Source organism: Eptesicus fuscus, chromosome 17 (assembly GCF_027574615.1).
Source record: "Eptesicus fuscus isolate TK198812 chromosome 17, DD_ASM_mEF_20220401, whole genome shotgun sequence".
Taxonomy (NCBI): Eukaryota; Metazoa; Chordata; class Mammalia; order Chiroptera; family Vespertilionidae; genus Eptesicus; species Eptesicus fuscus.
This window is the reverse complement of record NC_072489.1, coordinates 53,026,151-53,038,723: the sequence shown is the minus strand read 5'-3', so window position 1 is coordinate 53,038,723 and position 12,573 is coordinate 53,026,151. Positions and strand designations below refer to the sequence as shown.

The following is a 12,573-nucleotide window of genomic DNA, read 5'->3' as shown; positions in this document are numbered from 1 at the left end:
GCATTCCAGGACAATTTCATATAAAAACATAAAAATATAGCTGAAAATATCAAATAATGGCTAATCCACTGCATTCTTTTTCACTGTAGAAAAACTGAAATAACAACAATGATCAGAATGAACTATGCTCCATGATTAGAGCGAATGTCTTTTCATTTTCTTTCAATTGCAATAATGATAGCAGACACAGCAAATTTACTATATGATATTCACAATTTTAAGCACTTTATACACATGAGGCCTTAATCTTCATAACAACCCTATGAGGCTTTACTCTCCATAGATCGATATTATTCCCATTTTTAAAGATGAAGAAACTGAGATGGTGAGAGGGTAAGTAACATGCACCAAGTTAAAAGTAGGTAAGGGGCAGAGCTAAAATTAAGAACCCAGACTGTCTGGTTTCAGAGTCTGAGTTCTTAACCATGTTAGTATAATCCCTCTCAAATTATTCTTTTTTTTCCATATATCACACATGAAAACTTTCAGGAGTATAACACATCTCTAAATCAAAAAAAGGGAAATGACAAGTTATGAAATCTGAGAACTGTTAAAAACACCTCAAGTAATAACACTTCCTGTTCTCAGTTTTTAAAGTCAGCTGAGAATACAGTTGAAAAACATAAAAATGTATGTATGAAGTTCAGAACATAATTATATATGGGAATTAAATACCTAAAAATTTACCAAAGCTTTAGAAGAAAGGGCATTTAATCAAAACTATCCTACTAGAATATCAATTTTACATGCTGTGTAAAATATTTGTGTGCTCCAGTGAATATGTAGATGATTTACTGCTGGTAGAATGTCTCTGGCCTATTTTTATGAAGTACTGCTTTGGGAGAAAACTTTTGCACTTGTATTATGTCAATTAAAGTCACTGTAGTTCACCAAGAAGAGATGTTCAGTGGTTGAGCCTTGACCTATAAACCAGGAGGTCAGGGTTCCATTCTGGGTCTGAGCACATGCCCAGGTTGAGGGCTTGATCCCCAGTGGGGGGCATGTAGGAGGCAACCAGTCAAAGATTCTGTCTCATCACCGATGTTTCTCTCTCTCTCTCCCTCTCCCTTCCTCTCTGAAATCAATAAAAATGTATTTAAAGAAGAAAAGAAAATGATGGGACTATGTCAGACACACAATGAACCTGAACACAGACTGTCAGTTACAAAAGTGACACATGTTGCAAAGTAAGCATTTACCTTATGATAAGTCATAAGGTAAGTCATAAGGTAAATTTTTACAGCTATAAAAAAATAAGATAGTGGTGTGACTTCAATAAAAGCAATCTAGTATTTTCTAACCTAAATACACTCCAATTGAAGTGTTTTCATCCCCACTTATAAACATCATATAGTCTATAAGCAGTTATTATATTCTACCAGCAATAAGAATAAACTAAAATTCAGACTTTCAATGACACAACAAATATTTTTAAATAGGTTAGCACAAATGTTCCTTAAGTCTTGTAGTAGTGTTTCATTTTAATTATGTTTGCTAAAGACTATTTTTCTGTAGATGGCCAATCTAGATAAGGGTTGTCCACTAGAACTTTCTGTGATGAAGGAAATAGTCTATATTTGTGCTATTCAACACAATAGGTACTAAAAACATGTGGCTATTGAGCACTTTACATGAGCTAGTATGATTAAGGAACAGGATTTTTTACTGCATTTAATTTAAATTAATTAAAAATTAAATAGCCATATGTGACTAGAGGCTACTATATTAGATGGCTCAAATCTACTCATCTCTTTAGGAGGAAAACATGGGCACGGCTATATAGCAGTGAGGCTGGTTTCTTATGTGTTTTGCCAATACTCTTTGAAGGTAGCTCCAAATAATACGTTTCTATTATATATTAACTGCAGAATTATAGACGTGTAGAATTGTAGAAATACAGATTTCCGAAGACACCCACCCAACTCGCAATAAATGGGAATTAAGAAAGCCATGAATAATACAATACACACTAAAAACAAAAAGCAACAATAAACTAGTCAAGTATGGTACAAAATGAACTGAATATAAACAAACTTTATTAACTAATCATATCATCCAATATATCGATGCCTGGTCAGGGCACATGCCTTGGTTGTGGGCTTGATCCCCACTGGGACGGCGGGCATGCAGGAGGCAGGCGATCAATGATTCTCTCTCATCATTAATGTTTCTATATCTCTCTCCCTCTCCCTTCCTCTCTGAAATAAATTTAAAAAATACATTAAAAAATATTGCTGATTTCACATTGGCAATGTACCTGGAGGTAAAATTACTGCTATATACGTTTCTCAAAACGTAGCTAACATCCATATAGACTAGCCAAACAGTGCCATAGAATTTGACTCAGTAGTCCCAATTAAAGACTTAAAGTGAGAAATGAAAATATTTAATTAGAAATCTTGGTTACATGTACTAAAATTTATTTTAGTCATTTAAAATTATGAATACATACATTTTATACATTTAAAGTTTTAAAAATTATATTAAGAACTCATCTTTTAGTTCAAAGGTAACAACGTTAAGAGTGTTTTGTATATTACTTCCACAAATATTGATGCATATGAAGGCAAAGGTGTGTCTGTGTATTCTTAAAGGCCCAAAGGATACTGGCTGAGAGTAATAAGATGGAGTTTCAATCTTGGTCAATTATTAACTGGCTGGCTGCTCTTGGGTAAGTCACTTGTTTTCTTTGTGCCTCAGTTTCCCTAGGAAAATGAGTTTTTTTACCAGGAGATCTTTAAGTATTTTCACAGTTTTAAAAACGTCTGACTGTAATATATTTCTAATAGAAATAATGCCTCAATCCCTCTCCCAAACCCCTGCCCCCACCGCAATCAGCAGTCTTTAGCTTCTTGATTACTCTGATTTTAATGCTGGCCCCCACAGCAAACATACTGCTTCTAAAGCTGCATTCTCTGGATTAATGAGAAACCAGGAGATGTTTTCCCATCTGGTCTCTGGATTCAGTAGCCAAATGACCAAGTACACATAACATTGCTTGGATAATGTTTCCAAGCTGAAGCAATTTAGCTATGGTGTTAAAATTAAATAAACAAGAACTCAGAATTTAAAGCCCTGTAACATATATTTTTAAATACAGAAACACTTTTTAAAAGTGCAGTAGTTTGACATAGAGCAAGGTGACCTTGATCCTGCAGACTTCACCAATAGATACAATTATAGTGAGGGTCAAACAGTAAAAGAAAATACCTACACATCGTTTGGATTCTGGTTCTAGTGGAAGGGAAAAAAAATCTGATTATTTTCTACATCTAAAAATAAACCTTAAAACATGAAGAGAACAAAATATTACATCAATTTATTTGTATGATAATTGTCATATATTGAGAAGTAATTATAAACCTTGGAGATGAAAATAGACTAACCTGAAAAATGCACAACTATTTTATGTCTGATTTTTTTTTTTTTTACTGCAAAACATGAAATTGTTTCAAAGCCGAATGCTTAATTTATACACGGTGACAGGACATAAAAATTAATAAGCAAAATAATGAGTCACTATCTTGAACAAAAACATTTTTTGCATAGATGCATTACTCATAGTAAATTAGAAATAGAAATTATCAAAAACCTATATATTATCCTCATAAACTATAATCATTCACATCTAATAGCTCAGTAGGAAAAATGACATGTGGGGTTTAAAACAGCATGATGAGCACTGCCGTACGTTGCCATGCCTTGCCATGGCAAAGCTGCTCCTGCCACCAGAACACAAGTTCAGGATGTCTGTGCCATGGAAAGCACAGCCCGTGTGGACTGTGAGGCTTACTACAGATTCGCTCAGGGAGTCAGCAAGTGCTTAGCAATTACCCACAGAAGCTGTTAAGGACTTAAGTCATCCCTTCGGTGGGGGAGCATTGGTAAAGGTACAGGAAGGTAAGCTCAATGAGAATGGAAACCAGGGAGGGAAGGATGCTATGGTAAGAAGGCTGCCTTTACATGGGAGTATTGTATAGTGGAGCAGATACTCCAGAATCAAACTCAGGTACGGTGGGAGTTATGGGGAAATGGGATGAACCACACAGAGAGATCTGCCAGTTAGCCAAGGTGGGTGCAAGGATTCCAAATAAGCTGGCTTGACTACATGAGAATAATATATGGGTTACTGTGCTAAAGGTACCTTCAGAGTGAGACAATGCATGGTCCTATCCGGTTTTGAAGGGATCTTAATCTGAAGGAGGTGGATTTCAGCAAATCTATTTTGTGTATCCAAATCAATTCAAATATTTTACATTCATTAATGCTTAGTTTTCATCTCCTCACAAAAGCTTTCCTAATGATATGCCATTGAACGCTTCTTTTAAAATTCCTATAGGATTTACTATCGCTAATGAACATAGTTTTTTATACCATACCATGCATATATATAAAAGCCTAGCAACCGAATGGTGGAACAATCAGAACGACCGGTCAACCTGCTATGATGCACACTGACCACCAGGGGGCAGGCGCTCAACGCAGGAGCTGCCCCCTGGTGGTCAGTGTACTCCCATAGCAGGCCAATCCCCGCAGGCCACGCCTCCCACCAGTGCACAAATCCATGCACTGGGCGTCTAGTTATATGATAATATAATGAACACTGAACTGAGTGGCTTGGGACCAAGAGATAATCTCCCCTCCCACAGGTTAGGCTGGCACCATCCCCAATGGAAGGTACCCTGGTCAGGGCATCAGGCAGCAGGCTAGGGGGAGGCATACCCTTGTAAGCCTCCCTTCAGGATATCTGGTGGGGTGCCACCAAGCTAGAATGTGAGCAGCTAACTAACTGGCCGAGGACCTGCACCCCCGCCCCCCCCCAATAAAGGTCGGCCTGGATTTGCATTCCCAAAACCTGCTGGCACCACCAGCCAAGCACAGAGCCTAAGGGGAGGAACTGCACATCAGAACTGGGACATCTGGGGCACCCTCTTGGAGGTCTCCATCGGGGCCTCTGCCAGTGAGCTGCACAGGTAGGGGAGACAACTCTTCCCTCCCACAGCTGGCACACCCTAAGTGGAGAGGGCAGCCTTGATCTATTCCTCCAAACCCCACCGGCACCTTCCTGCAGGTACAGTCTCACAGGGAAAAGGGGTCACAACACAGAACTCTGAAGGGGACCAAGCAGGTGTGCAGCTAGGAGAGAAACTACCTCCCCTCTTGAGGGCTAAGGATCCATGCCACCCCAATCGAAGGGCAGATTGGATTTGCATTCCCAGATTCTGCTGGACCCACCCTGCTAATGTCATATCCACTGGGGGAGGGGGTGCAGCAGTGAACCTGACTTACTCGGAGCACCCCATCGGGGCCTCCGGCAGTGCACTGCAGAAACAGAAGGAGGTGAGCAGCTCTCCCTCTCCCTTCCCAAGGGCAAGAACCACCCCAAGAGGAGGGGGCAGGCTTGTTGTCGTCACCTAGCTCCACAGGCACATCCATCCCTGCTGGTGCAGGCTCATGGGACAGAAGGGGCACAACTCAGAACTGGGTCACCTGATAGGGCACCAATGAGGTAGAAGGTGAGTAGCTAGCTCCCCTCTCAAGGTCTGAGGGCCTGTGTCACCCTAATCAGGATTGGGTTTGTACTCCTATTTCCAACTGGCTCCATCCTGCTAAGCTCATTTCTGTGGGGTGAAAGTCAATCCCACCCACAAACTGGACAACAAACATCAGTTCCCAATTACAACAGGAGGGTCACATAACCCACAGAAGGGACATTCCTGGAGCACCCATCTCAGGAGATGACGGAGGCTTTACCACTGTGTTCCACGGGGCACTTACGACGTAAGGCCACCCCACAAAGACTGGAAGGAGTCATAGCAGTCCATCTAACTCATAGACACAAACACAGAGAGACAGCTAAAATGGGAAAACAAAGGAACAATCCCCACATAAAAGTAAAATCTCCAGAAAAAGAACTAAATGAAATGGAAGCAAGCAATTATCAGAGTTCAAAATAATGGTTACAAGGCTGCTCAGATAACAATGGAACAGAACAGAGACCCCAGAACTCAAGCCACACCATTATGGTCAATTAATACTTGACAAAGGAGGCAAGAGCTTACATAGGAGTACAGACACCTCTTCAATAAATGGTGCTGGGAAAATTGGACAGACATATGCAAAAAAATGAAACTAGACCACTAACTTACACCAGACACAAGAATAAACTCAAAATGGACAGAAGACTTAAATGTAAGTTGCAAAACCATATAAATTCTAGAAGAAAACAGGCAGTAAAATCACCAACATCTCACATAGTAGAATTTTTGCCAATACATCTCCTATGGCCAGAGAAACAAACAAACAAAAAATAAACAAATGGGACTGCATCAGACTAAAAAAGCTTCTGTACAGCAAAAGAAACCATCCTCAAAAGGGAACCCTTGAGTATGGGAGAACATACTTGCCAATGAGACATCTAATAAGGGGTTATTTCCAAAATATACGAAGAACTCATACAACTCAACAAGAGGAGGACAAACAATTCAATTTAAAAGTATGCAAAGTGAATAGACACTTCTCCAAAGAGGACATACACCTGGCCATCTCCACCAATGACGGATCCCCTTTGCGGAAGTAAGGTTGGCCCGGCACACTCTGACCAGCACAGACATGGCTGTGAAAATGGTGAATTTGCAGGGTTCCTTTGAAGGTTTTCAACAAGTTCATTGCGTTAAGTGTTTAAGTTGCCCAAACATTACAGAGTTATATGAGGCCATTACCACCGAGGACAAAGTGTATTTGCTCATGGAACACGCAAGTAGAGGACACTTATTAGATTTCTTACAGCCCATGACCGAGGAGGAAGCGGAGCCAGGGTTCCTCCGGGTGCTCTCAGTGGGACAGTATTGTCACCAGCGGAGCATCGTACATAGGGACCTGAAGCCAGAGAACATACTGCTAGACGGCAACATGACCATCAAAGTAGCAGACTTAGCCTCAGTACAGAAATTGAGCACCTTCCATGACGGCCCCAGAGATCATGAAGCTCCTATCCTATTACGCCCCAAATACTGACATATGGAGCCTAGGGGTAATTCTCTACAAGATGGTGATGAAGAAATTTCCATTTGTGGGGAAGATATTTGGGCAAATGAAGAGAAAGATATTGAGTGTGCCACCCTTTATGTCTCTAGAATGCCAACAACTTTAAAAAAAAACACCCACACACAACAAAAAACTAATGACTGCCAACCCCAGCCAAAGACCAAGCCTGAAGATATGAAAAACCTATGGGTCAACATGAGCCAGGAGGAGGAACTGAGGCCATACAGTGAGCTGCCCTGGGGTGACTTGGACTCCCAGGTAACAGAAGTAATTAAGAACCTTAGCTTCAAACAGGACGAGGTTGAGCAATCGGTAAGGCAAAACGGCATGGGGCTGTACATAACGCTAGATACCACAAAAACCAAGAAGAAGGGCCACACATCAGGGCAAGACCCTGCCCCTCCTCTGACACCAACTGCGGTGCTTTCTCAAGCCCAGAAGTTCTGCCATCATGGCCTAATTCCATAGACCCTGCCAGGCACCCTGCCAGCCTGGGAGTCAGGGATGCCCACTCCCCCAACCAGCCCACTCCCCAGCCACTATGGAGTCGAGCACGCTCACTCCCCCAGACAGCCCGGAGTCAAGCATGGCCACTCCCCCAACCAGCCATCGTCAAGCATGCCCACTAACCCTTCAGCATGGAGTCAAATATTCCCACTCCCCCTGCCAGCCTAGAGTCAAGCATGCCCACTCCCCCTGCTAGTCTGCGAGCATGAGCATTCCCCCAGCTCGTCTAGACTCAAGGACCACCACCTTCCCTACCAGCCTGGAGTCAAGGACTGCCATCCCAGCCCAACCCTCCAGCATCGCCCTCAGGGCTCCCACAAGACCCGCAGCAGCAGCAGCACCAGCAGCAGGGGTGGAGCCCCGGAGGGACCCACCCCTGAAAAGAGCCTCCAAGCTGGGCAGCCTTATGGTGAGACCTCAGACTCTTCCTCTAGCCACAGTCAAGCGTGCTCCTCCCCGTCAGCCTGCAAGCGAGGATGAACACTGGGTGGTCAGGAGGGTCTTCCGGTTCTTCCTAAAATGCGTATGTTGTAGGTCATGCATGAACAAGAAGTGTATCAAAAGGACGAAAGTGAATCCAATATAATTTTTTAAACAGTGGACGGTCAACGCAGGGCCATAGTCAAAGATGCTGGGAAGGTCAAGCAGCACTGCCTGAATTTTAAAAGCTGAACTTGAAGATGCTGATCTCCAGGGAGGCCGGCCACGTGGTACGGAAGATGAGCGAGAGGCTGGACGCAAACAGCTGCGGTGAGAGCAATGCCAGAAACGCATGTGCGAGGTGAGAGGACTCGTGGAGAGCAGAGTTAGGATCACTAACTCCAACTTATCATCTGAACACATAGAAGTCTAGGCCAACGACCGAGTCCTGGGCTGCCAGCAAAAGGGAGGCAACCCATCCATATATATATAAGTAACTGATAACGATGACCAAGATCTTCATGGATGTTGCCCAATATTGTGATTTGGTCTTCGAGGGCTCATCTCAGAGACCACAGCTCATCTAACAAGTGCGGATGAAGGGAGACAGCTCCACAAGAAGGTAAAAGGGAAACTAAGAGCAGGGACACTTGCTCTTCGCACTCCTGAGAGTGAGCCGTGCTCACAGCTCATGTGTCTGTCTGGCTTGATGACCGTTGATTATTCCTGGGCTTTGCTGCTCGAGCTAGTTCATGGGTCTTCCCTGCAAGACGTGGGCCCCTGGACACCGAGGTGTCTGTGACTCCGACTGACCAGTAACCACTGCTCTGTGAACAGCCCGGGCAGGACATTTGAGACCTTGGATTTTCGGTTCGTTAACCCCCGATACTTGTGTGTGTGTGTTCTGATGTGTTTGTAATTTGGATTAAACCTGCAAGTAAGAAGAGTGAAGTCAGCAGCACAGTCACCTCTGTTGGCTCACTATTGTTACTTGGCGTCAGGAACCTAGAGGGCCAAGTGACCACCTAGGGTCCCGGCCTCAATCAGGCACCCCTGATACTATCTGAGGATCAGGACATGGAGTGACTTACAGGAGACTATACTCACGGCCAGAGTGCTGGTGACAGTTGGCGTAGTTGGCAGTTGAAACTCTAAATTCTAAATCAAGTTAACCTAATATTTTTTTAAAAGAACTTAAAAGCCTGACAGTTGATGTAGTCATCACTGGCTTATGACAGGTCTGAAATCTAAATTTAAATGTTAAAAGTAAAAATTTTAGCCTAATTTCAAGAGAAAAAGAAAATCAAGTTAACCTAATATTTAAAAAAAAAAATTAAAAACCTAACATGAAGGAACAAAAATGAGCCTGTCAGTTAATGAGCAATTGGCTGGCAAAACAAATATATAATTTGGCAGAGATGAAGGAGAAAAGACTGATGATGGTATTGCTCTTTAAGGTGGGAACTTGAACTAGGTATAGGTAAAGGCTTATATAAGGTTGCAACCGAAATTGCTTGAAAATAAACTAAGAAAGTTCACTTTGAAAAGAAGGACCAAGACTGTATTATCTATCAGCAGGGGACCTCTAGTTTGAGATGGAGGTGCAAGTTCATAAGAAACTGCCGGTATAAACGTGATGATATACAGACAGACTTCCCCATACCTAGAAATGTAGAACCCCTGGTGAGTAGGGCAAATACACAGGGAAAAAACCCTATTACAGGTGGATGCAGATAGACATAAAGGGAAAAACTTGGTCAGGAGAATTATTGAGAGGTAAGTCAGCTGACAGAGTAATAGATGAGGAATAGATGAAGATATAATGCAAAAAAAAGCACATCCGGAGGATCCAGGGGACTGTGATAATCCATTTGATGATGGATATTTTGCAAGACTAGTGGTGACTAAGAAAACTATTGATAATAATCATGGAAATGGCCCACCAGTATCATCCATAGAAGGCAGAGAATATACAAGACAAACAAGGAGAGTAGATTTTTGACAGGTACATTTGTCAGACATTGATTGGCTTGCTAGTATTAGGGACAAAGGAGCAAATACAAGTCTGCCGACAAGAAAAGAAATCATTTGACCATCAAGTTGATAATCCTATCTTTGGAATGACCAGGTAGTTGAAACTTATCTTCTCCTATCATTTAAAGAATAACTACATTTGATGTTTTAAAACTCTCTTATAAGGGACAGCATCAACATTCATAAGTCAGATGGTATTTCAAAATATTTCAAGTGTTTTATCAAAAATCCTCAAAATGTACTTTTAAGAATATGTGATATTCAATACACCTTAGAGAGAAAGGATGACAATACCCACAGCATGTGAATGATCAAAGAGTTTACATTATACTTCCACCAAAATAATGTCCCACGACCAATGATGAGATGAAATTTTATTTTATTTGAGTCATCAAAGCAAAGCTCCATGGACTATATCATGATTTATTATTATAGAATCTAGGTTACTTCTGATCATTTATTAAGTTTGAAATTTTGGTATGACAGAACCGTGTGGTTGGTATACAGTCTAATCTAATGTAAGCAGACTTGAGTCTGTTGGAATCAATAAAAAAGAACAGGTGAGCTATAGGGCCAAGAAATCAGAAGCTATCTGCACATAACCACTTTACTTTTACTACTGGGGCACATATATTGAGGAGATCTTTGTCACATATCTACTGATATCACTGTAGAAACAAGATAGGTTCTTTAGTTTGTATTTTATTAAACTTAACCATATTGATTACCTCATGTCTCACATTTCTCATTTTTTTCATTTAGTGCATATGAGAAGAACACTAAAATTATACACTTAATGCTAATTCAAAACTTTCAAAGCTGTTACTTTATGCCCAAGATGGATAATTTATACATTTTTATATAGATAAAATATAGTATATGTTTGAGTTTTTGAGGGTGAAATAGAATGGAAATATTGGCTAGGGATCTTGGAAAAGATCTGAGGTAATGAACTCTTTTGTTCCTTTTTTCCCTCCAACTAAAATACAGAGGACCCTGGTATTGCCTACCTAATGTTTTATGTGCTGAGGTTACGGAGAGATGTACAGCTTCTGTCTTTTCAGGGCTCAGGCTGGTAGGACGAGCAGCATGAAGTGATAATTAGGATGCTGCTCCTCTTTATTTTCTCATGAATCTAAATCTATATTCTCCTTTTCCTGACTCTTTAATGCATCATTTCCTGTGTTCATTACCATTTTAACTTCAAGACACCTCCATTAACGTACACACATGCATACATACTACATATATCTTTACAGATGTCAACTTGTATTTGTTTCTTTCTCTGAGATCTTCTCGGTCCGTACCTTGTCTTCTAAAAGCATTCTTAAATTATCCTCTTCCTGGCATGTGATACAATGATAGTCTTCTGATTTGCCTCCCTGGCTGCCCTATCTTAACCTCTCCTTCACTTCAATGATCACCTTATGTTGAGAACTTCTACAACCATATTGCCGATCCTCATCTCTCCCACAAAATGTGCTCTTTCCATAACAAGGTTGTAATATAAATGAGGGGGGGGGTTGAGGAAGAGAGAGGAAGAAAGAGAGAGAGGGAAAGGAGGAGGAAAAGGGAAAACTGAGTCTAAATTTAGAATAAAATGAGTAATATCACCTTAAAGGTATAGCATTAAAAGGATGAAATTTGTTTGTATTTATTTGCTAAGAGATGCCATAAAGGGAAATAATTATGTCATTACATAAGTTTGGTAACTTTTTTTTAGTTAAAAGAAATTATATGTGTTGTTAACCCAGAGAATTCAGGAAGCATGTATTGTCAGCAAGATGCTGGGGCATAGACAGAGATGAAAAAGAAAAGCAAGTGTTTAAAGCAGAAGTTTTTTTTGTTTTTTTTTTTTAGTAGTGCAATTTTTATTGTGGCTTTTATAAGAATACATAGTATTTGACTGAAACAGGAAATTTTAGGTAAAACAGTTAGCATTTTATTTTTATTGTGACAGTTTTAGTTTATTTTTTTATTAAGGTATTACATATGTGTCCTTACCCTCCATTACTCTCCTGGTTCATGCCCTCATCCCCCTGGTGTCTGTGTCCATTGGTTAGGCTTATATGCATGCATACAAGTCCTTTGGCTGATCTCTTCCCCTTACCCCCACCCTCCCCTACCTTCCCTCTGAGGTTTGAGCATCTGATCTATGCTTCTCTGTCTCTGGATCTGTTTTTGTTCATCAGTTTATGTTGTTCATTATAATCCACAAATGAGTGAGATCATGTGATATTTATCTTTTCTGACTGACTTATTTTGCTTTGCATAATGCTCTCCAGCTCCATCCATGCTGTTGCAAATGGTATTGAGTTTCTTCCTTTTTACAGCATTGTGTAGATGTACCACAGTTTTTCAATCCACTCATCTGCTGATGGGCACTTAGGCTGTTTCCAAATCTTAGCTATTGTAAATTCTGCTGCTATGATCATAGAGGTGCATATATCCTTTCTGATTGGTGTTTCTAGTTCCTTGGGATATATTCCCAGAAGAGGGATCACTGAGTCAAATGGGAATTCCATTTTTAGTTTTGTTTCTTTAAAAATATATTTTATTGATTTT

At 40.8% G+C, this 12,573-nt stretch overlaps 1 protein-coding gene across 1 annotated transcript in view; it reads right to left on the bottom strand.

The window, feature by feature from the left end:
- Positions 1 to 12,573, bottom strand: part of ATRNL1 (attractin like 1) — a 449,173-nt gene that overhangs the window by 210,203 nt on the left and 226,397 nt on the right. The gene's annotated exons all lie outside the window — the stretch shown is intronic.